The sequence below is a fragment of the Antedon bifida genome, chromosome 6 (genome assembly GCF_963402885.1).
Source record: "Antedon bifida chromosome 6, ecAntBifi1.1, whole genome shotgun sequence".
In the NCBI taxonomy this organism is placed as follows: domain Eukaryota; kingdom Metazoa; phylum Echinodermata; class Crinoidea; order Comatulida; family Antedonidae; genus Antedon; species Antedon bifida.
In genome coordinates, this window is record NC_136231.1 from 15,294,446 (window position 1) to 15,320,034 (window position 25,589).

Below are 25,589 nucleotides of genomic sequence, written 5' to 3' on the forward strand. Positions count from 1 at the left end.
TCAAAAAAATCTTCCTCTATGGTGAATATGTTTGGCGAATAGTGTGTAATAGATAAAGCATGGACCTATAAATTTACAGGTCCATGGATAAAGAATTGATTAGTGAGTACGTTTGTCGGCGGCTGGGACATTATTGGAAAAAAAATATTTATTGTTTTCTTCTGTGTTTGTCATTGTTTCTTTGAGGTCATTAATCTGTTTGTACGATACTTAATGATGGTCGAATGCATTTTAATGAGATACATTATGTACTGCACATTATTGTTTTCTCCTGTGTGTTTGTTATTCTTTCTTTGAAATCTTACATGAGACAAGAAGCCTCTTTCTTCTATTGTTTGTAAGATTACTAATGATGATTGAATGACATAACTCACCGTAACTCACCATTGTTGAAAATAATAAATTGCTTTTTTTAGTTTTTAGGTGAATACCGCTATAAAATAAAAGACATTATGACGCCTACAAAAGGTTAATGAAAACAAAACACACCGCCACCGTCATACATTGGATATAAAGTGTATTTTTGATCTGTTTATGCACTAAACGAAAACTGTAAATCTTTTGCAAGACACGTTATTGCAATATAGTAGTTTCCTCCAACAAAATGCAAATACAGAACGATGAGTCTCATCAGCAGTGACATTCGTGTACGGATTTTTTGTAAGCCCATCGTTCACTGAACTATTGCTACACACAGGCAAATGGCTCGATAGCTCATTTATTTAATTAAGCTATAAGACAATTGTTTTATTTTTCGAGATAGGATTTGTTTTTATCATTGACAGTAAAGGATAGTGACATGCGTGTAATATAGTATAATGGCAGCGTGTAGGAATTGTTTTGCCAATTATTCACTTTTAATTATCTTAAGTTGGAAGTTACGGCCATACAGTAGCCTACATATAGAATAAAAATGTAGTTTAAAAGAAACGGAAAACTATAAAGAACAATAAGGAATAAATATCTTGAGAAATATACACTGGGTTACTCAACGTTCGCACGAGCCAGAAGGCTTAGTATAGTCGAAGAGCCATCAACCCGACGATATTATGGCTAAGATTGCGGTTCCCATCAGCAACGAGCATCTGACTATTATTAGGCATTATAGTAAGCCTAAATGCAGTGCATCTTTACTATGTCTCGTTCACTATGGAATTGTCAATTCGTCATAAGATAATAAATAATAAATAAATAATAATTAGATAATTATTAAATTAGATAAGAAATTAAATAATTAGAATATGAATTAAATTAGATAAATAAAAAAGATAATTAATAATAAATAATAAAATGTGTTTGCATACTGTATTCTATGAACTTATTTCATATTCTTATTTATTAATCGATACATAACAATTACCGCCAGAAGGCAAAGTTATACAATTATAATTATTTATGTAAGTTATTTAACGATCACTGGGTGTGAGGAACAATCGTTATTACTGTATACAGTAATCAACATGACCAATCAATATTCATTGCTAAAATAATTTTATCATCAAATGGTAAAAGAGCTATTTAATCAGGGAATATAGTAATTGGTTATAGAATTAATGTGTTATTTTATAAAAGTAAATCCGAATTTCCTAAGTTTTCAGTTTGAGGACGATAATATACCATATTTTATCTTAATGGTGAAGAAAGGTTATTTAAAAATTAATTTCCGATAGCGTTTACGACCACGTCGTTTCTTGTAACTACCTACATGCCCAGGCTTATATGATATAAACACACCAAACATGTCGATAAAAGTCACGTTTTAGTGATTAATTGAAAAAGGTGTAGGTATAAAAGTTGTGTTTATACAACATTTCATAATATTTTGTTAAACACGAGGATTGTACGAAGTTCAAAACAGATTGTGGGCGAAATAACCGTATAGACGGATGGATGAACCACGAGTGAAAGGGAGGGGGAGGACTCGGTACTCGGGCCCACATAAACTATAATATCAATTTAAAAGATAGGAAACCTATTTCATGGCTCAGAACCCCATTTTACAATTTGTTTCAGTTAACTATTCTTTTTGTAAGATTAACAAGTTCTTCCCAATTTATTTATGTTTCTGGACCTTTGGAATAAATTATATACCAGTAGTGTTAACTCTTCCTCTCTCTCAACTTTTCGTATAAAACTTAAAATCATTTATTATCATTGTATTCAAACCTGACCTTCAAACTGTTTTTGTCATGACCTTATTTCTTTTATTTATATATATATATATATATACTTGCACTGAAGGGCTAGTGTTGCCCGATAGCTCTGCTAACTTTTCTGGCTGTTTTACTTCATCGTTTTGATTTAGCTTTTCGCTTTTTTTTTGTATCTCCATTGAGATCCAGCCACTGATACCCACAGCATTGTCATTTTTTCAGTAATTTGCCTTTGGAGTTATATATATTTATATATATATATATACATCACAGGCACAGAATAAATTCTAAACTAAATATATAATTTGAAACGATAAGATGAGGAAATCTGTGAGAATGAGAAAAAGTCGCCCCAACCGAGATTCGAACTCGGACCTCCTGCTTGATATGAAGATGTCCTAACCATTAGACCACTGGGGCTTTCATGGTATTGTTCAAACCCGATTGGATAGCGACTCTTTAACATTCTCGGCGTGGTACGACGGAACAGCACTAGTCCCTCAATTGTACGCACGCGCACCAGAGATCAGAGCCATATATATGGCTCTGCCAGAGATCAAACTGATACGCCCTTATCTTTCAGTATATTTTATTCACGAAGCGGGATCTCCGAAGAGATACATTTTATATATATAAACACAACAGGCAAAGAACATTAATTCTAAACCGCCCGGCAATATACTGAACATTAATTAATTAATCCCCAACCGGACTTCTAACTGTAGATGTGCAGGAACCTTTTTATTATTATATATATATTATATGACTTCAGAGTCGCGTAGCGTAAGTTACGCGCGATTTTATGAAATTATATGTTTGATCATAATTTCTGAACCAAAAAATATATACCAAAAGTATATTTCATATTAATATGGAGCAATTTTTGACATGATAAAAATAGCGTGATACGCAAACAAATACGCGTATTTAAAATATAAAATGCGCAAAATTAATTTTTAAAAGAGAGCGCATCTCGTTTGTACGTGCCCAAAATTCGGTAAATGCTGTTTATTGTCTCTAGACATTATACCGTACTGGTAATCGGATAGTTTTATAGGCCGGAATGTTATACACATCACAATTCTAAACAACCGTTCAACTTAAAAGACCTAGATTATTTATATTTAACCGTTCATTTATCAGGATTTCCAACATAATAAATTAGCCACACGGCACGCCGCATTTAACAAATTCTCCAAAGCTTTCAATGTAGTAAATTTAAGCTCTATTAAATACTAGATTCTTGTGAAATTGAGATCGAATATCATGTGTAGATTGGAGGATGAATGTGTATTATCCATGTGTATTACTGTCTTGATGGTGGTTCAATGTTTTATAAAGCATGTTGGTATGCTATGAAAATGAAAAATCTATTGGGAGCATTTTACGCGCCAGTGTAATTTTGGAATTACAGTTTTGGCGGAGATGGCGTTTCATACAATTTCAACATTAACGAATAAAATACAATGTTTGAAGCAGAAAAGTTACGGAAGAAATATGAAAGAGAAGAAAAAAGAAAACAAAAAGAACAAGAAAAAAACAGACAAAAGATTGAAAAGACAAGAGGACATGGAAAAGAAAAAGAAAGAAAAAGGCGGAAAAAGCAAAAGAAATACCGACCGACCCGTGTCTCCTTCTGAAAATAATGATCCATCCGAATACTACAATGGCTTTTATTGGGACGATAATGAAGAACATGATGATTGGTGGCAATGTATTGGAGGTGTAGTTTATGGTTTCATGAATCTTGCACTGGGTTGTACGGAAAAAATAAAGAACTTGCTACGTATGTTTGTAATGTATGTCGAAATTAGGCAAAATTGTGAAATCTGCCAAAATAACAATCAAATGAATAATTTGAGTTCATCAATTGTGGGTTTGAGAACATATTAAAATTAAACAATCGAAGTACTGATTAAAAGGTTCTTAAGTGACCACCAGAACTCTAAAATGAAAGTTAAAGCCGGTCCACTTATCCCAACTCGCTGGGGCATGTGGACCGATTACACACCCATAGTTACCTAACACCCCTCCCATAATGCATTACTGAAATTGTATTTATTTTTTGCTAATAATGTGCTAGGGTACGTGTTCTTGCATTGTGAGTAATTTTAAACATTTCCAGCTTAAATTATGGACATTCTGAATGAATAAATGCTTATGTGTCCCACTTACCCAGTCTACCCTACATTATTTTAATAATAAATGAAATGTATTCACACTCTGCTATCTTTATTCAAATACAATTGTTTATAGCTTTATACACGATCTAGCTATTCAGTGATTTAATTACTTCTTTCTTTAGGTTAAATTTGCATTATTAGTATATTCATTTATTATGTTACATTTTAAATAAGATATTGAATATAAGTATTTACATCAAATCATGCTAGGAACAATTTAATTTACTCTACATACACATTTTCCTTTTATGCATTATCAATTCACTCGTACTTCACGTTTTAGTACAAACTGCTAATAATATCAATGTCTGAAAAACTATGTTTATATTGGAAATAATCACAACGGATAAATTCTATTACGTATTATTTAAAACGTAACTGATTCCTTTAGGCGATATATTACTGTATCAAGTAAGCGTATAGGCTTAATTTATTATCCAAAAATTCGAGTATTATGTACAAAATATCTGTGTCTAAAATTTGATGTACAACTATCATTGTCAATAGCACGTAATGGATACAAAATATATATTTATTCAAAATCTAAGCACTAATGAATTTATATTTGCGTATAATAATTATACGAAAATATTGCTTTCATTATTTCCAAGCAGCGTTCGTTTACCACTTGTAGAGGTGACATATTCGTTTCCTATTTTGTTCGATTGTTTTTTGCGATGAATTGGAACCCTATAAGGAGTGACGATTAGTACGGTAGGGCCTAAGTACAATGTGATTTAATCTTTAAAGAAATAACTATCTAAGACAAAATAATGTTTGTTAGTTTTAAATTAGTCCAAGCCCACTTGTTTGCAACATAGGGAAATTCAAATCTAGATACCGGAAGGTGAAGTTTCGAACCATTTTGCCGGGTTCCAAAACAAAAAAAAATAGTCCTCAATTTTTTTTTTTGGAACAGAAGGAATTACATATAAAACATTACGAAGGCTTGTGTCAAAAAGCAATCAATCTCTTAGCCAATCACGATCAGATCAGAAAGTACTAATTTCGAGTTTAAATGTCTTCAAACACTATTAACGTCAAACAAAATCTTCGGCAAGAAAAGGTTGATTATCGTTGTTTTTAGCTACTTGAAAAGTGGTTACTTTCTGTTTATCTTTTTTATTTGCTTTTTCCTCGAATTCGTCTCTCTTGATAAATCGTTGATAGTAGTAGGAGAGTTTGTCAGCCTCACGTTCGCTTTTAATGTATTTTACCATTAAACAAGCTAGAGAAACTGCATAGAATGCAATGACTATCAGAATGTACACCATCGGATCGCCTTCGTGCGGCGTAACCGCCGTCGTCGGAATGATACCTGTTACTGTTACTGGTACGGTAGTATTTTCCATCTTTTTCGTCGATAATCTCACTTTTGTCCGAACAATCTCGTAAATTCACTGTTCCGTGTCTTGCTGTTTCTTCAAAGAAATGCTTTCAAATCTCATTTATTTTATGTATTTTCAGATATTGAGAAGTACAATACGTTCACGTTAGAAATGATTTCGACTTTATGTTCTCTTCCTTTGCTGTTATTTTTACGAGATATCCATCATAGTTGCTTCAACCATGTACCATGTACGAATGTTCAGAATTATCTGTAATAAAATTTTAAAAATCTAATAACTGTCAAATTTAGCCCACTCAATGGTCATCATTTTGAAAACATGTTTTTAGGTAAACCTCAGTACGATTGTCATGTAATTAAAAATAATACACTAATTTATAAACAGAATCCCACACGAGAGTTTTAAGGTTTCACACCCACATAATAATCATCTTCATTTCTCTCGTTGATTTATTGATCATCATCTAATTCAACATTTCATCAATCACTGTCTCTTTATTAACATCATCACCGTCATCACAATTACCAGATGAGAGGATGTAAATGGGGATGTGGAGGATAGAAAAGTACGTAACAAAACTCTATGGATATTAATTATTATAAATATAAAATACATTAAAAATGACAATGCTGTAGGCATCAGGAACCGTGGCTGTATTCACCATTCACACTTAGGCTAAAGAAAACACTTACCATAAATATTTAAAAAATCTCCTATGTAGGCCTAAGTCAATACAATTTAAGGGAAATACTTAAATATTTATTGAGTGAAATACTTAATATTTAAGAGAAATATCTCACTTAAGTTTGATTGGTGAATACGGCCACTGGATCTCAATGAAGATAGAAATAAATTAAGCAAAAAGCTCAACAACAAGGCCATATGCATGGCTGCAGTCGTGCGCAAATTAGAGTTAGTGTTTACCGACGACCTACCGACCGACCGACCAACCGACCGACATAGTGAGCTTTTGAGTCGCGTTTGCACGCAACTAAAAATCTAAACAGCCAGAAAGAATTACAAGTTTTCGAAAAACAATTATTCTTCGTCAGGGCTAAAATACATTTTTATAAGAGGAAAACGCTCTTTTTTTACAGACTTTTTGTCTTGTCTATTATTACAGTTATAAGATTTGATACTACAGTATACTTAAACGATGAGGTTATACTTTATCAGTTTTCTGTATTTTAGTGATGCCTTCTTGTATTCGTCCCTGATCACTAAAATGTTCGTCATTTTAGGTATGAAAATAAAATGTTCAAGCAAAAAATAAATCTGCAGACTTTTGGAACCGTATTCCGATCGGTCACGCAACAATATTCATCTGAATCATAAGTATTACAATGACACGGCTATCCATCTACATTTGTTAAATACAATTTGATATCGTTTATCATTCAATATTTTGCTCCATAATTACACTGCAAGTTGTTGTTGATGAAAACAGACGCTTACCATCTCATATGATGCCCTTGAATGATTATTCATAATATTATAACAACGTATGGCCTACGATATACAATTTATAAGTATTCTAATGGAGAATTTTAACTTAACAGTTTTCTTTTTCTTAACAATTGCAAAGGATTGGTAAATACATTGGTAAAATTCAAACAATAGAGATGATGATTAACCGGGTTTTTAATATTTGGTATTTTAATATGTGGCCCGGTTTCAGCGGCTGATTGCTTGTGTTTCAATTCCTATAGTCTATAGCCTACTCACATTGTTACAAACAATCAAGAATGGTGGTTGAGAAGAAATGTTTCAAGATTATGATGATGATGATGATGATGATGACGGATGATGAACTAATGCCAAAAATTTGAAATTATGGATGGTAAAATGACAATAAGGATGGCCATGGGCGTAAATAATGATGATAGGCCTACTGGTTGCCTTGAGGATATGGTATCATGGTGTTGTTCGGAAAGCAACAATTACAGCAAATTGAATACATAAAATACAATTTTTACTTACCCAATACGTTGATTTAAGATTCCTGTTGAACGTTACCGATTCATTTGCATAAACAACTGAATGAAGAATAATATGTACATAGTAACAGCTTAGCGTGTGCTGCACGGCATAATCATGAGATGTAACAGTCTATGTTTGCTGTAGCCAAACATGTTCATTTATATGCCTATATCGAGTGATCGTACAGTTCTAATGGAGCGCAACGTCACCGAACGTGTGTACAATCATGGACTATTAATATGTTTCGTCACAGAACGTCCACTAATGTGATTGAAACGCGTACTGCCACTCTCCACAAACACAGAATTGGCTAATGGTATATTGTAATATCGAAGCGTCCATGCAGAACTACAAATTTAATCTATTATATATAATATGGTTATAAAATTATGGCATTAATCCTGTGTTTAACAAGATGAATTAAAGTACTCAGAAATGAGAAAATGTTGTGGTGGAACACAATGCTTAATACTAAAATGTTATTGTCCGCGCAATCGAATGACCGTTTAACGTTGAATACACTATCTTGAATTGCGAATATAACTGTAATATAGAAATGAACTTGAAATGACCAGTACATCTGTTTGATGGATTTATTGTCCCGGGTTTTGAGAACATTAATGTCCAATGAACAATTATTTTGATGGATCGATCATCGTTACAGGATAATGTCTAATAAACGCAATTGTATTCCATTATGTTAATGACCAATACATTGTTCATCAACTGAGCATACAGGCTTCGCATATGATAAAAGGTAGATATTTAACACCAATGAATATATGTGAATAGCTGCTTAAGTGGGTTCCTAATGCTTGGTTCACACTAAAGTATGGATTATTCAAACTGTCGCTTGTCATTAGTCAATTCACTTGCGTCTTTGCGTTGCGTCCTAGTGGGAACCAAGCATATAAATATTCATGTTATTACCATATCTCAATAACATTATTGCAATGAAATCAAACGATTCATAGTGGAAATTATGCATCAACACAGCATCTGAATGAACAAAATATGAATTATCAAACTAAAAAGTACTCACGTCACTTACCGTACAATATAAAAGAATCTGATACATTTAAGAAAACATTAGCATCCTGCATATAAAAGACTAGGAAGGTATGCATTAAGGCTATAGTTTTGAAAATTCATTTTTCCATATTGATATTTTAGTCACACTCTTTGTATGTATAAACAGAAAATAACTTTAAAAAAAAGTAACTTAGAAAAGGTTATATACTGATACATTTTATCTTTTAAGATAATAACAATAATGTTTAAAACATTATTGTAGGTATGCCTAAGCTTTATATGTCATAGATATCAATAATAGGCATCAATATTAACCATTTTAAAAGTTAATCATTCCAAAAAAGATAAAAACAGCAAGAGAAAATACAAACATCGTAAGCTTCGCTTTAGGCTGGGATAATAAAGAACACGTCATACGTACGTATAAATAGTATATATTTACCTACCACTTAAATGTTCAACATAATCAATAAGTGTTAGAGTATTTGAGGCTGTCAATTTGCATCATTTAACATGCAGTTTAGGAACTAAACACGTATATAACCACACAGCCGAATGAACAACACACCAGGATTCACTGTTTTTATGATCACGAACGCAGCTTAAAACTAGTTGGAGTATTATCGTTGATTGGAATCCGAGGAAATGGAATTAATGGATATAATGGATATATATGTATCCTGATACACGTTATTAAAAACACAGCCAGAGGAAAAGCTGAACATGAATGCCGGAACATTTGTTAAAATTAGGATTTTATATAAGATAGAAAAGACAAAACGAAATATCAACAATCGTCATTTATTCATAGAAATAGCAATAGATAACATCAAATAGGTTGAAAATGGTTAATCTAAAACAGTTTACTTATGGTTTTGAGAAAACAAAAAAGTTCAGCAGTATACGAAATAAAATTTGTATATATCGCCCTCTATCCTTATGCATTTTACAGTACTGTATTTCTTTACAAAAGAACAATGTGGAACCAGGGAAGAGTGAAATTAGTATAGTCAAAGAATATATTCTTTGGTATAGTATTAACAATTTAGTGTCAATTTGGTTAAGAATTTGACACTAAAATGACACACGTTAGTCCAACATTTTCAGACATAACATGAATTAATAACCCTATATTATATACATGGGGAAATCTTTGGAACTGCTAATACAAAAACAAAATAAATAAAAATAAAAACGTTATAATATAATATGTTATTATGTTTCTGAAATATTTATTTTGTTGACATCCAACAACAATGTACATATTAAATGAATTAATTACAACTCACACATAACCTTAGAATCAATTGTGATTATACAGATTTAATTATATCATAGCTTACATATTAACGGATTCTGCCAAAAAGGAAATAATTAATTCAGCAACGCGACAACGTCAGGCTAGGCTTAGCTAGCGTACGATGTTCGTACGGTACCACTTTTTACCAGCTAGGCCTCACAAAACTAAGCCCAACTAAGCTAGGCCTAGAAACGTCTACAAGAGAACTTTCGACGCGAGCTACTAATATAGGTAGTGCATTGTTTATGACCTGGTATAATGTTTTTAAAGTTATATATATGCATTATTTTTACAAAACGTCACATTGCAGGTCTAGTGTCTTTAATTCATTCTGTGTCAACAAAATGAATTATGCAGGGAGGTGGAAAAATTGTTCACCTCCCTGAATTATGTATCGACAGAATTCATTCTATATAAATAGAATTTAGGCCTACTCTGTGTAGACAAAATTCATTTTGTGTCGACAAAATTCTTTTTTCTTTGATATAAGTCATTCCATGTCGACAGAATTCATTTTGTGTCGACAAAATTAATTTTGTGTCGACGACAAAATGAATTTTGTGTCGACGACAAAATGAATTATTGTGCTAAGCCTACCCAAGTAGTACAGAACAGTAACAGTAATACTGTATAACTCCGATCTGCACTGCGAACTACTAAACGAGCATCATCAGACATGTTTGCAAATATGACGTCATGAGGCATGCATGTTATATTGACGTCCTCTCTATTTTCTGCCTTAACCTAATAGGAAATATACTGTAATAATATTGCAATTTGTTACACCATGGACAAAAGTATACTAATTAGTCCACTGTCATTGTCTTACTATTATTGTCTACAGAGTTAATGAACATAAACCTGACTGGTGCATTGTCTCTCAAAACTTAAAACTTAACTTAAAATGAAGATTAATAAAATCCAAATTTGAATAAGACATTTTTTAATTTAATCATAAGTTAAAAATAATATAATTAAGATTTCACATATAAAAAGACAAATTAACTTCCGGTTGAATATTTTTTGTTTGTTTAACTTACATTTAATTTCAGGTAAATATAAAGTGTTTTGGATAAAATTCCGATTTACAAATGAGATCACAAGCTGATTCCGGTATCAATTCCTTTATTCTCTCGGCGGTTGCATCATTGTCAATTCCCACAACATTCTAGTACAGGCTTAATTTAATATTAATTATCAGTTTCCTAACACGTCTAAAAGTTACGCAATGGAAAAACATGACAAATAACAGATAAATTAAGTTAGATATCATAGTCATCATTCAAAACATAATTTTAGAATTTAGAATTTAATTTTAGAATTCCGACAAGTTTAAAATACATTTTTACCAATTACACCTGTCGCTCACGTACGAAAATAAAACACAAGACTATGCTATATATAGGGCCTATATGCTCTATGACATGCCAACGGATACTACCTATGGTGCTAATAATTTCCGATGTAATGTGAATAAGCTGTCAATCAATATTTTAAAATAACATAACGTTATTACGTTAAAACAAAGGATGTAACCAAGATATGAACTTCAATAAGCACATGAAAGATGAGCAACAATAAACGATAAATCAATAATCAATACAAATAATATATAATACTAAATAAATATTCCTTCGTTCATGGTAGGCACTGCACTTTTGTTTCCGAACCCACACCTTATAATCCATCATCATCGTGCATATCTACTCATGTAAGCTTCTTTTTTTTTAAATAAGGCGCAATTAGTACCGTATATAAATATCTAGCACTCTACAATAGTAGATCGGACGTTCGTGAAATTTATACTAGTTAAAATGGCCTTATTTTACAAATTCAGGGTTGAAAATTTGTTGATTGGGAAGCTTTCGTTTTTAAATCAGATCAGAATACAGGAATTACCCCGAAACCATCTGATAAAGAAATTGATTATTATATTTTGCAAAAACAAGAGTGATTTTGCAATTTTGTTAATATAACAGCGTTAATGACGATTTAATTTCTGTTTGATTAAAAGTTTTGACGAGAGAAAGTACAATTTACCCCTGATCTTAGACCACCGTCTGTTAACCTAAATTCCTGCAACCAAGGTCAAAATTACGAGAAGAATTATGTAGGCTAGACGATGGGCCTTCAATAGTGTTAATTCATTCATCCAATATAACTACTGTAATACGCAAGCCGACTATATCCCCGTTATCAGCTACCATGAGAGACCTGTCACTAGTGCACTTTGCCGATGAAGACTCAACATGGAAATTAAATCAAATATTTCTGCGGGGGGTGAAAGCTATAGTTTATTTCCGACTTACCCCTGAAGTGTTCAAGCGAACCAATACGTTTCCTGACATGTAGAAAGGTCGTCGAGGTTAGCTGTATCTGGCAAAAAATACGTCAAAATAATAGTGTTAATTTGGAAGTAATTAATGGAATCTTATTTAGCAGCTTGGTTTTCCGTGCGAACTGAGAGTGAAACAAAAAAGACGTATGTCCAACCATGTATAGGAAACCCTTGTAATTTATTCCTTCAGTCAGTTTAAAATGGTTGTTTCAGGACACTTTAGTTTTCTTTAGTTTTATTTCGGGTAATAGGCCGCCTATATCCTCTTTTAGCTCCGTTGATTTTTTTATATCACAAATTGTCATTTGTTAAGACTGTTGGTGCCGACTATCGGTACATTTGAATTTCACATGGAAAAGAATAACGATACGGACAACTTTTATTAATAAGTAACTCGCCAGAGGAACTTCGAATCTCATATAATATGAAACTGCATCGTATGTTCAGGATATACACTTAAAGGTCAAATGTAAATTAAAGTTTGGCCGGTTGGAAGGGACGCTTATCAAGACACAGGCAGACGGATACATTTTGTGCAAAAGGCAAATAGCTGATTCTAACATTATGTGAAATTTATAGCATACTGTAGTATAAACCGTATTTGATTAATACAACTAAAAATATTACAGTACTTCCTTTGTAGATTTGTCTATATTATGTCATAAATCTATTCACCCGCAAAAATAAATGTTATTGCAATGTACACTGTCACCCGTTAACTAATTTTTTTTTTAAATATTTTTATTAGGCGCTTAAGTCTAGACTATCAAACTAGTTTTGACAAAAAAATGGTAGTGATATGACATCATCGCGTACATGGGCACATCACATTTCAATACAGAGGGCGATATCATATAGTTCTTTGACGATTGCTTTGTTCTGAACTTCTTTCCTCGGTGCCTAATACTCTATATTCCAAACTTGAATATAGTTTTGATTTTGTCTTCGCTATAGCTTTAATGCACTATTCGCAATGGGGTTAAATAAACTAATTTTGTTTCAATAAGATGCAAAACATATTGCTTATTTTGGTTGTATACGGCAAGCGTTTTAAGAATCTATATAAAGCGTAGTGAAACATTATTATATTAAAAACATTTAAAAATACATACAATAGGCCTAGGGCTCATCATTTAATTTTGCTCATTCTGAAACTATAAAACTGCAGTAGGCCTAAATTTATTTAAACCGGACGAAATTAATTATGTATATAGTTAGATAAAGAAAACAAAATTAATCGTTTGCATTTATTACGAAAGATAACGGCGAGGCAATATCCCGTTGGCGTTTTAAATCTTATTAGCAGCTAAGAATTCTAAAACGTTAGAAAAAGCGCTAATAGAATTATCGCCTGCGACACTCAAGTAACTCCATTGATATTTTGAGTCTTGATAGCAAAATAAAGGTGGAAGCCCTTATAGATATTGCTTAGTTAATGTTCAGTTAGTTATAGTTCAGGTTATGTCAATAGTAATTAGCTTTATAGTTATTCATAAAAACAATTATTATAAAAGGTCTAGGCCAACCTCTAAAAAAATGGTGTCCATATATGAGTGGGTGTACTTTTGAAGTACACTTTTATTTATTCAACATTTTATATGTTCAATATGCTCTAGAAATATTGAATTTGACAGTAGAACCCCTACTCAGGAGAAACCGTAATGTTATACTTGTTCATGGTCCCGTAGTGGTTCACTAAACATTTTTTTCTCTTTTGTGGTGTGCTTTTATTCGTTCAACATATTAAAAAATACATATTAACTAGATGTTTCATTAAAACATGTGACTCTCTTTTTTCATTCTTCTTCAATTCTTCAATCAATACCTTCATCAGTGCAAGTGAAGGAATTTGGATGTCATAGCATAAGAACTGGCAAGTGCTGCCTGGGTGGACAGGAATAAAAAAAATACAACAAAAGGAGACAGGGTGGTCAAAGGTGGGTGGAGACTGAATAAGAGTAGAAAACAAAGAAGGTAGAATTTTGGAATGGAACTAAAAAAACAGCTTAAATGGTGGTTAATATTGATATCTCAATGGAGATACAAAAAAAAGCGAAAAGCTAAACCAAAACAATAATGTAAAACAGCCAGAAAAGTTAGCAGAGCTTTCAGGCAACACTAGCCCTTCATCAGTGCAAGTGTATAGGTCTATATATATATATAAACACAATAGGAAAAGAACATCAATTTTAAACCGCCCGGTGACCCACTGAAAATGTATTCATCAATCCGAAACGACAAGATGAGGAAATCTGTGAGAATGAGAAAAAGTCTATATATATATATATAAAAATGGCTATATAAAATATCTCATTAACGTTTAGACATCTTAACTTATTTAATCATATGGGATTTCGTTTTTACTGGCAATAACGTCAATGGCAGAAACATCTGGCGTTGAACTTGAAACATCTAACGTATTTTCCAAATATGACACTCACATTATTTCACACGGTTATTAGTTCAAAATTCATTTAGCGTCCGGTTTGCGAATAGTTATTTCCTTCAGTAAGATTTCTCTTTGGTAGTTAGCCAACGTTAAGTCAACTCTTATTATCATTTTGCGTTTATGCCGAAAAACAATATGAGTAAAGCGCCACCAAGTTAGTTAGAAATTAAACAAAATTGTAACTGCAGTACGATATATTATATTATTAATGGGTCTTAATTTCCTGAATGAATATAGAATGATATAAGATTCAAATATACCAGCTTTACAAGTTAGCACGATCGCCATAAAAGCCTGTTAATTTCTATAGTATTTAGGAGTAAATGTTCATTTAAAATTGTAACCAATAGATGCACTGATTGTGTTTTAATAACAATTACAGGTATAATAGGTATAACATTATATCCAAGTTGTATATACAGTAATTATCCGGTTTTAATATATTTTTGTAATGTTCAATAATCAATTTGCATGCCTTGAAGACTATATTAGGCCAACGTCCTCTTACATAAGAAAAACATATTTTAGTATATTGAATTACGGTTTGTTTTTGATTTGAAATTACTGTAATTGAAAGATTAAAGGGGAAAAAAAGAAAACAATATATAGTGTACAATATATTTAATAATAGGTCTATACATCATATTCGATGTATGATTTAAAACAATTTATTTCGGTAATTATTTTCATATTTCAAATAATACGAACTTGATTTAGTGTCAGTCGATCATAAACAGCAGTACGGTATGAGAGAACGTATAGTCTTCAGTCGACATAATAAAGTTATATCTTTGTCGCAACGTAGAGTTAAATTATGCAAAAAATTCGCTCAAAAAATTCTTCTCGGTTTTGTCACTGGTTCAAAGAATGCCTCTTCAATGAAACTGCGTAAAAGTAAAACTTTTAAAATACCCTTCATGACAACTGAACGTCTAAAAATTAGCCCTATCCTATATCTAATGAAATTGATCGAGTAGGCCTAATATTGACATCTTAGACATCTGTGTAGGGCCTAAATATTGACATCTTAGACATCTGTGTAGGGCCTAATATTGACATCTTAGACATCTGTGTAGGGCCTAATTATTGACATCTTAGACATCTGTGTAGGGCCTAATATTGACATCTTAGACATCTGTGTAGGGCCTAATATTGACATCTTAGACATCTGTGTAGGGCCTAATATTGACATCTTAGACATCTGTGTAGGGCCTAATATTGACATCTTAGACATCTGTGTAGGGCCTAAATATTGACATCTTAGACATCTGTGTAGGGCCTAAATATTGACATCTTAGACATCTGTGTAGGGCCTAAATATTGACATCTTAGACATCTGTGTAGGGCCTAATATTGACATCTTAGACATCTGTGTAGGGCCTAATTATTGACATCTTAGACATCTGTGTAGGGCCTAATATTGACATCTTAGACATCTGTGTAGGGCCTAATATTGACATCTTAGACATCTGTGTAGGGCCTAATATTGACATCTTAGACATCTGTGTAGGGCCTAATATTGACATCTTAGACATCTGTGTAGGGCCTAATATTGACATCTTAGACATCTGTGTAGGGCCTAATTATTTTTAACAAATGTTTTAAAGTTTGTAGCGTTTGCTTTTTTTTTTATTGTGTCTGTTCTTTGTATTCATATGTGCAATTTGCCTATTAACTAAATCATTGTTGTACAAATACTGCAATCCAGCGTTTTTTGCTGCAGTGTATATTTTTTGCATGATTGAATGAATAAAGATACCGAATATATATTATAGCTAAGTACTGACTGTCCGAATCGTTGACCGTTAGTTCAATTCCAAGCCCATATCGGTAGTCAAACTTTCACGCGTGTCAATTGAGTGTAATCGTTCCAAATATTTTCCGAAGAAAATTCTATCGCTGTGAATCTACACTATCGGTCGGAACTGTTTGGAATTAAACAATTATGAATAATGTGAGCAAAATGGATCACGTTTCCTTTTCCATGATTAAGTTAAGTGGAATGAGTACATTAGTATTACATTAAAAATGTATTTCCCCTAAAAATATTAAAGATGAATAAAACAAATTGAATAGGTCATTTTGTAGTTTTAATATAGCCACTTTTTTGAACAAGAAAAATCAACAAAATAATAATTTCGTTTTAATATACAAACAAGATAAAACAGATAAATTTAACCAGAAACTTGACTAGACCATACAATTGGTTCTTTACTTTTGTTTTAATTCAATTGTTGATCAAAGTAAACAAACATCAACAATTTCAAAGGAAAATTATATATATTTAAAAAATAATTCGGGTGTTTAAAGGAATCATCATTAAGTTCCCAATTTGATGATTCTTATTTTATAATTCTAAAATATGTTTTAGTCTATTTCTGAAAGTCTTGATTGGAAGCCTAATAAAGGTTGAGTACATTGGGGACAAACTTAAGCTCTGTCTAATATAATAATAATAACTGGTACTTGATATAGCGCATTATGCTGAAAGCCTCAATGCGCTTTACAAAGACAGAAAATTTTGAAAAATTACAAATTAAAAAGGTGGGTTTTGAGGAGAGATTTGAAGACACTGGTGGAAGTAGCCTGACGGATTTCAATAGGCAACGCATTCCATAGAGAAACGGATGCCGAAGAAAATGAACGATTTCCATAAAACTTAAAATCAACTATCAAACTAGTCGGACAAAAAAGTATGGTGGTGATATGCCCAAATATGGTAGTGATATTACATCATCATGTCTATATATTATAGGCACATCACATTTGTTGTCACATAAAGTTTGGTAGTGTAGACAGAGCTTAACACGAAATACTATGAATGCAGAACAAAGTGTATTTATGATACGATGGTCTGAAAGAAATCTGTCTCCCCGTGAGAGTAAGTTTGTAGGTGGAAGAAATTTATGAAAAAAGGAACAAACAATATATGCAAAATTTAAATGAAAATTAAATTAAATTTACCTTGAAGATTAGAACTTGAGCACTACTCATTTTGTTCCTTCGACGTCATAGCTGACAACTACAGGCGAAACTTTGGTGGTGGTCAGATCATGTTTTAGCTATTCCAAGATGCTGTGTTTAATAATGTTAATGAATAAGTTAAAAGGAATCGGATTGAACCACATGATGTAGGTATAGCGTACCTCTTTTGAAATCCGAAAAATATTTATTATCTTATCAATATCTTTATTGATTAAACACACCATAGTCAAACATTTTAGCAGACAAATTAATTTGATATAACAACATAAAACCTTATCCAGAGAAACTGTCTCTAGGGAACTAAGCTCATGAGAATACTGTCATGGGGAACTATTTTCTGTGAGAGAGGGGTACTACAGGTGCAAAACCACTGGTTTCCGTTGACCATGTGAAGGTGCGTGACATCCACCAGACCCACACTGAATTGAACTGGTGTTGAGAACATCACCCGTCCTCATAGACCGGATCAATTCTATTTTTATCATTTTTGAAAAATTTTTCTGTAACAAGTGTTGAATCATTACAATCAATTAAACTTTCAATTTTCTTGTACAGTAAATCCTTAATTTAACACTCAAAGATGACATATCAAGACTTCATGCTTGTTTTTTTTTAAATCATTGTCTCCTACTTTTATGTTTCTTTTTAGGGTAATGCTTATCAAAATCGTTTAATTTTCAGAGTATGCCTATTTAAGTATGTATTTAACTTTTATAAGCTTATAAAGTTTAGGCCTAAACATAGGCTTATTGATGATCTCGATATTTCTGTGAACCTCTTTTTTTAAATCTTATCAAGTTTCTTAGTTGTTAGCTTAATATAGGCCTGTTGTGGCTTTAAAGAAATACATAAAGTAATAAGAAAGAGTTAAAATCTAGTTTAATTTAGAGCAATTTCAATAAGTTGTTGTTAAAATTAATATCTTTGTCTCGTTTTTAACAAAGAACACCATTAATGACACCATTAATTGAATGCAAAGCTCAAAAGGTGAGTGGTTAACACGTTTCTAATCAAATCATGATTAGGGATCATTCAAAGGTGACAAAAGAATAAATGTCATGAATTAAAGGTGGAAATGGCTAAATGACACCCCAGTAGGAAATGAACAATTGGAAGTGCCCGTTAATACGAAAGTCCAGGTCAATGATATGCATTGTCGCAGATCTGAGATTTTAAATTAAACAAGTAGCAGGAATGAACTACAAAATAAGCTAAAACCAACAAGTGACCTTTTACAATCATGATAATGGGGAGTGGGTTACCAAGCAAATTAACGGTTTTTTTCTAAAGTCAATAAGAAAATAAATGTTTGTATTTGCCTTCATTTTAATGTAGGTCGCGCCACTATATTATATTGTGTTAAATTTACTAATTTATATTATAATAAAATACATAGCGTATACATAATTAATTAATTTGGCGAACGTGTGTTGTTGTGACCATGGTGTTATTACAACCAATGGTGTGACTCATGATGTAGTACCTCAACTTTTATTAGATCATTGAGTTTACATAATATTGTTAATGAATCTCTCAATATAGACTGAGCGAGCGGGATGTGATGAGATGTTGATAAAAATAGACTGCTTTATAAGGAGATACGACGTATCATCTACATACTCAGTCGTGTTCTTAAGCGCATGGCTTACACTTCCGCTTCTTTATTTTTTGACATACTGAAATTAAATTTATTTTAAGTCAATAACACGTTTATGAACGACCTCATTATTGAAACAAATAGGCCTATTTGTTATATACCTGTAGATGATGGGCTATGCCCGAAACATGTCGTAAAAATAAACTTATATTGAGGCAGTTTTAACTTATTTGATCTTGATTTTTTTCTATATCCTGCCTATGCAGCTCTTTGGTTTATGTATATATATATATATATATCTACCCATAGGGAGAAAATCTTTTTTTTCGCCTTAAGGATAGTATTTTTTCCCCTTAAGGAAGGACTTGTTTTGTTCTTACCTAACCTTTTGTCTATGTTTCTCCTTAAGTCACTTATAGGCTTATATGTATATATATATCTGCTAATTTTTCTGGCTGTTTTACTTTATCGTTTTGATTTAGCTTTTCGCTTTTTTTTGTATCTCTATTGAGATCCAGCCACTGATACCCACAGCATTATCTTTTTTTTCAGTAATTTACCTTTGGATTTATATATATATATATTTTCTTTACATGCTTTTCAATTTCGTTATCGGCTATGTTGCGTCGTTTGCACATGTATCACTTTTATATACTTTATTAATTTCATAGGCCTAAGTGATCTTTAAACATAGCACATTGTAATTCATAGACGAGGAAGGAAGATGGATTCAATAAATTGACATTTTCCCAGTAGGCCTAAACCCGGATACCTCTGGGTGGTGAACCAAGATCATATATCAGGAAATTCCCAGAGGATCGAATGTGCGGGTGTGACGAGATAAATCGAAATGGATTGTGAAAAAACCCATAGGCATGGAATGTAAAGTAAAAATAAATTATTGTTTATTATAATTATTTATTATTTGGTGGTTCCGGACAATAGCTAGGCCTACTGTATTATGTTTCGGACACTAAGTTGAAAAAATATACGTTCTTCTAGCCGTCTACACGGTCACGTTCAGATGAGTTGCATTGTTTTATGCCAGTAGCCCGTATATCATTAATATTAATATATTTTATTATGGTTATTCATGAAAATGTTCTGCCGCAGGAAGACCAGGTGTATTAAGATAAATCGTCTACACGGTCCGACGTTCAGATGAGTTGCATTGTTTTATGCCAGTAGCCCGTATATCATTAATATTAATATATTTTATTATGGTTATTCATGAAAATGTTCTGCCACAGGAAGACCAGGTGTATTAAGATGAATGGAACGTAAATGTTCTACAAAGAAATCATTTACGTTCCATTTATCTTAATACACCCGGTCTTCCTGTGGCAGAACATTTTCATGATAACCATAATATATAATAGATACTGGTTACTGGCATAAAACAATGCAACTCATCCTGAACGTGACCGTAGACGACTAGAAGAACGTATAATTTTTCAACTTGGAACTCTCAAACCCAATGGACTTAAAATCATTTAGGAATTGAGTACTATATCTTGTCTATCTGATTGTAGGCTAGGCCTAGTATAGTAATTCTGTATAGCTACGTTCACATCAAGCCCGGATTCGGGCTTGATGTGAACGTAGCTTTAGCCTACTACTACTAGTAGTACTCTAGGCGTCTGTCTAGCTAGTACTAGTACTAATTACTACTAGTAGTAGGCTACTACGTGACTAGCCTAGGCCTACTACTACTCAACTAGTTAGTTAAGGCTAGGCTTCTAGGTATCTACGGTGTGTAGTATCTAAAACTACTACTGTACTACTACTGTAACTAGGTTAGGCGTACTCGTCTACAAACATTGAGTAGGGCTGCATCCTACGTACTAACTAGTGTCGTAGGACATTATATTTTTATAGGCCTAACTCAGTGAAAACATTTTTAAACATCGGCGCGTTTCTTTTGGCGGGCTATATCGTCGTAGATAATGAACTGCAACAATGGTGTATCGAATAAATTTCCAGACTACCACGCGAGCCCGGTTAGCTCAGTCGGTAGAGCATCAGACTTTTAATCTGAGGGTCAAGGGTTCAAGTCCCTTATCGGGCGAGTTAATTTTTTTTCATTTTTTAAATATCGAAAAATATAAAATAATATATTTTTACCAAATTATACTAGCTAAAATGCACTTCTGATATTTTTAAAACATTTTCTTTTAAAATTCAAACATTACAAATGTGTGTGAACACGGTTCATACAGCTGAGGCTGAATGCATCATTACCGTAATACTGCACTACTGGACTAAATGCAGTATAGTATGGTATACATTACCAGTTTTGTTAAATTGCCTATTAAATCTGTCGTTGGAATAGTAATTATTAGTTAAATTTTATTCATGTCAGTTAATTTGTTTTAAAAATACTTTGTGTTATTTTCGGTGTTTTTTAAGCCCTCAAAAGTAACGTCGGTGATTCAGATAATTAACCCATAATTTGTCAGTACCATAGAGGAAAATCAGTTATTTTCCTAATCGAAAGTCTACATAAGTAAGTACTAAAACCTTAGTATTTCCTTAAGCTGTTAGGCCTAAAAGGTGACTTGCATTTGTGTGAACTGTCAAAAATCCCATCCGACGTCAATAAAACATTAAAGTACTTTTAATAAGATTTCCAGAAAAAATAAAAGAATTAAACAAGGAATCAATACAGCTATCAATACAGAGTAGGCCTATTTGTATTGTACTAATGAAATAATAGACCTACCACCTCACATGAAAGTCATGGATTCAGATTCAGATTCAGATAACATTTATTCAGATAATAATGAATGAACATATACAAAATAGAAAAAAGATATTAAAGTGAACATAGATAAATCAGTAATTGGTAGTCATTATTATCATGGATTCCTTCTAGAAGTTTAAAACTTGTCTCGCAGGGATAAGTTTCTGATGCCTGGAGCATAGCCGAAAAATGAACTTTGTTTAGAGTAGTTAATTGAGGGTCAAAACTTGAAGGGTAGATGGCTAATGTATGCACTGTAAATCATCAAATTATCATTATGATAAGATTTTAGTCTCTATATTAATATTGACATAAGTGTGTATCTGGTACGGTACGTGACAGTACGTAACAATGCAGGCTGCGGTATACCTAACTGTATTCAAGCCGTTTATACAACAAAAGAAAGGATTTACATTCTTCGTATTGTTTGAGTTTCGCCTCATTACCACTTAATTCTAACCGTATTGGCATTAAACACAATTAAACCAAATACCTTGATTTCCGTTTTCTCAATGACTGGGTTCTAGGTTTGATCTGCTGCATTTCAGGTACTTATGGGTCACCACATAGAGACGATCGACAAGGCTTAAATTCTGTTTGTAAAACGATAATTTTGTTTTTGCAAATCCTATACTTTGTCTATTAATAGACGGTACAGATGTAGATATTTTTACAGATTTAATTTTTCTTATAGACATATCATATATATCCTTATAATGAATTAATTGTTTAATAATGTACTGGTAAATCTTAAATAAAAAAAATATTCTTCTGCTGAGAACGTATGGTCTACAGTATTCACACCCTTCCTTTATGTACCACCCACCATGGTCCATTGATATCTCAAAACATAGCCCTACCCTCCCTATCCCTTATCCTGCCCATCTCCCCCCCCCCCCCCACTCAAAAATACTCCGAAACCAATGGAACCAACCAGTCGAAAGCAAACTTATTAGTCTCTTATAGAGTGATCACGTTAAACATGGAGGAAAGTAACTTATTTATCCATGTGTCAACCGATTCCAAATCGATGATATTGGGGAAGGGGGTGAGACTGCGGCAATGAAGTCCTAGATGTGATACAAACCCTCTGGATCCGCATGTGATTTAACTTTAACTAATTAAAGTTGGCCTAGTCATGAGGTTTGTCTTCTCAGAACGCTTTGAGTTGAATGTGTGCTCTCATTGTTCACGTAATAATAAATCCCTAGTTCAGAATTAGCAGTTATTTATAATGAAATATCAGCTATTGGAAAATCCTGCAAGTAACGGAATGAGTCAGTTATACAGTCAATGGAGACGTACCATAGGTGCCAACAGCTCTTGTACTGTATATTGAAAATGAGTCACAACACTAATGTTGTGGAAATATTCCATCTTATGTGATGGGAATAATGCCAATATTCACAAAATGTGTTAATGGGTTACCGGTACATAATGCCAGTTGTTTCTTTGCGTGTTATTGGTGTACGTTGATCTGGCGACTTAATTGGCACACTCAAATTTATATATTATATATGTTGTTTTAATTGGTTCTGAAATAGATAAATAAAACTGCTGTTTTATTTGAAGGAATTATTTAAGCTGATATGTATAAGAGTCGTTAATTTGGTTTCGCCCAATCGAAATATCATGATTGCAGATACTGCGGTTTTTATGCAAATGATTTGATTTCAAATTTCCTCAGCACGTCTAGTTAGACATAATATTTTCAATTTTGTAAAAGTGACTATTCATTTCTATCTTTGAAAGAAAGTGAATGCTTATGCTTGATTAATTGACTGATTGATAAGCCTTTAATCGGTAAAACCCTCCGCAGATATTAATTTAGAAATGGCACGGGCCTTTTCTTTATAAGAACACGCTTAATGTACATGGCAGTTCAAAGTCAAGTTCGATAAAATGTGTAATTGTCTAAAATAATTTTAATTAACATGTTGCAAGTAATCACCAGTTCCCGACTTCCTTTTTAAAAAAATAATAAAATTGAGAATTTACTAATGGAAGTCGGCAATATTTTAACACGTCAACAAGTAGACAAAAGAAAACTCATAAATAAAAATCCTAATATTTAGTTATCTCTCAATTGATGGGTAATTACAGTAATTGAAATAGTGTCATGTACGGATGGGCTTCATTATTTATAGACAGATCCGATTTTAGGCCTATACATAAATGTACCAATTCGGTAGTAACCACAATTTTGCGGCGATTATGGTGTAGTGTCTGATCTCACCGCCAGGAGCCAGGGAGCTAAACAATAGTTTGAGATTAGGGAAATTGTTTGGTTATTTGATCAATATTGCTAATTAAACCATTTCCATGATCAAGTTTTGCTGTTGCTCAGCAGTTTTTCTTCTTCTTTAATGGCATAACACATTCTATACAGTATTAAATTATAGGAAAATTCTGCACTGTATATACCCTTAATGTGACGCTATGTTGTACGTGACACTGTATTACAGAATTTGCTTATACATTACTAGGCCATCGATAGAGTACCGAGTCGAATATTGGGACTTTATTATGACATTTGTAATAGCGTATTAGTGAAATGGGACGTGAAAGAACGTCTCTTTAGGGACGTGAGCTTAAATTCAAACCAAAGATATTAGGGAATAAGGTTTGGTATACGGTCTAATAAAAAATAGGCCTATATCAATTAACTGGAGAATGATATGTTTCAACAATTAGTTGAGATTAGTTATTTAAAAGCAACAAAAATGGTAAAAACACGATGAAATGATTAACACAACATACGATACTTAGTCACTTAGAACACAATTAAGAAAATATTTAAATATTTTTGTTCAGAGAAGAATTACAAGTGCACTATTTTATGATGGTATAATCGTGAATTAAATATCCTCATCATCAAGGTTATTTATATTTGTATTCAGTGAGTAATGATAACGACTATTTATCGGATTTGTTTTTAATAATTATTTCATGACTTTGCAGTCTATATAATATAACGATTATTTTTCTTTGGCCTAAAAAGGTGATTTTGACAGTGCGTAGGCACGTGAGTGAATGACAAACAAACAACAATACACAGGTACCTAGCTACATCGTACCTGTCAAAATCGTATGATTATCAAACAGGAAATACTTTTGTTTTATTGCCTTCGTCAAATTAATAGAGATAATTTGCAAATAAACGATATAACTATAAAATGTACACTATGTGATTATTATCATCATAATCATAATTATCACTAATGGTGTACCGCAAACTTTATATCAACATTTGATTTCGCCATGCAAACCTTCAAACAATACATAATTATCACGTAATTGGCTAAATTCAGGCCCTACGGAACATAATAGGGAACTATACTGAATATACGGAACTATACTGAACATAATATGCCGAACTATGCGGAACATTCTAGAACACTAGTATAATTTTGTTCCTACAATTTTTAAGAATAGTACCTTCTGATGCAATATATATATAATATAGTACCTTAACTTGCA

General features: G+C 32.5%; 1 protein-coding gene and 1 non-coding gene across 2 annotated transcripts in view; one reads left to right on the forward strand and one right to left on the reverse strand.

The window, feature by feature from the left end:
* LOC144845472 (uncharacterized) overlaps positions 1–25,589 on the reverse strand; it is a 63,405-nt gene that overhangs the window by 36,464 nt on the left and 1,352 nt on the right. The gene's annotated exons all lie outside the window — the stretch shown is intronic.
* Positions 21,362–21,434, forward strand: Trnak-uuu (transfer RNA lysine (anticodon UUU)). Its single transcript has one exon. It is a non-coding gene; the product is annotated as a tRNA-Lys (tRNA).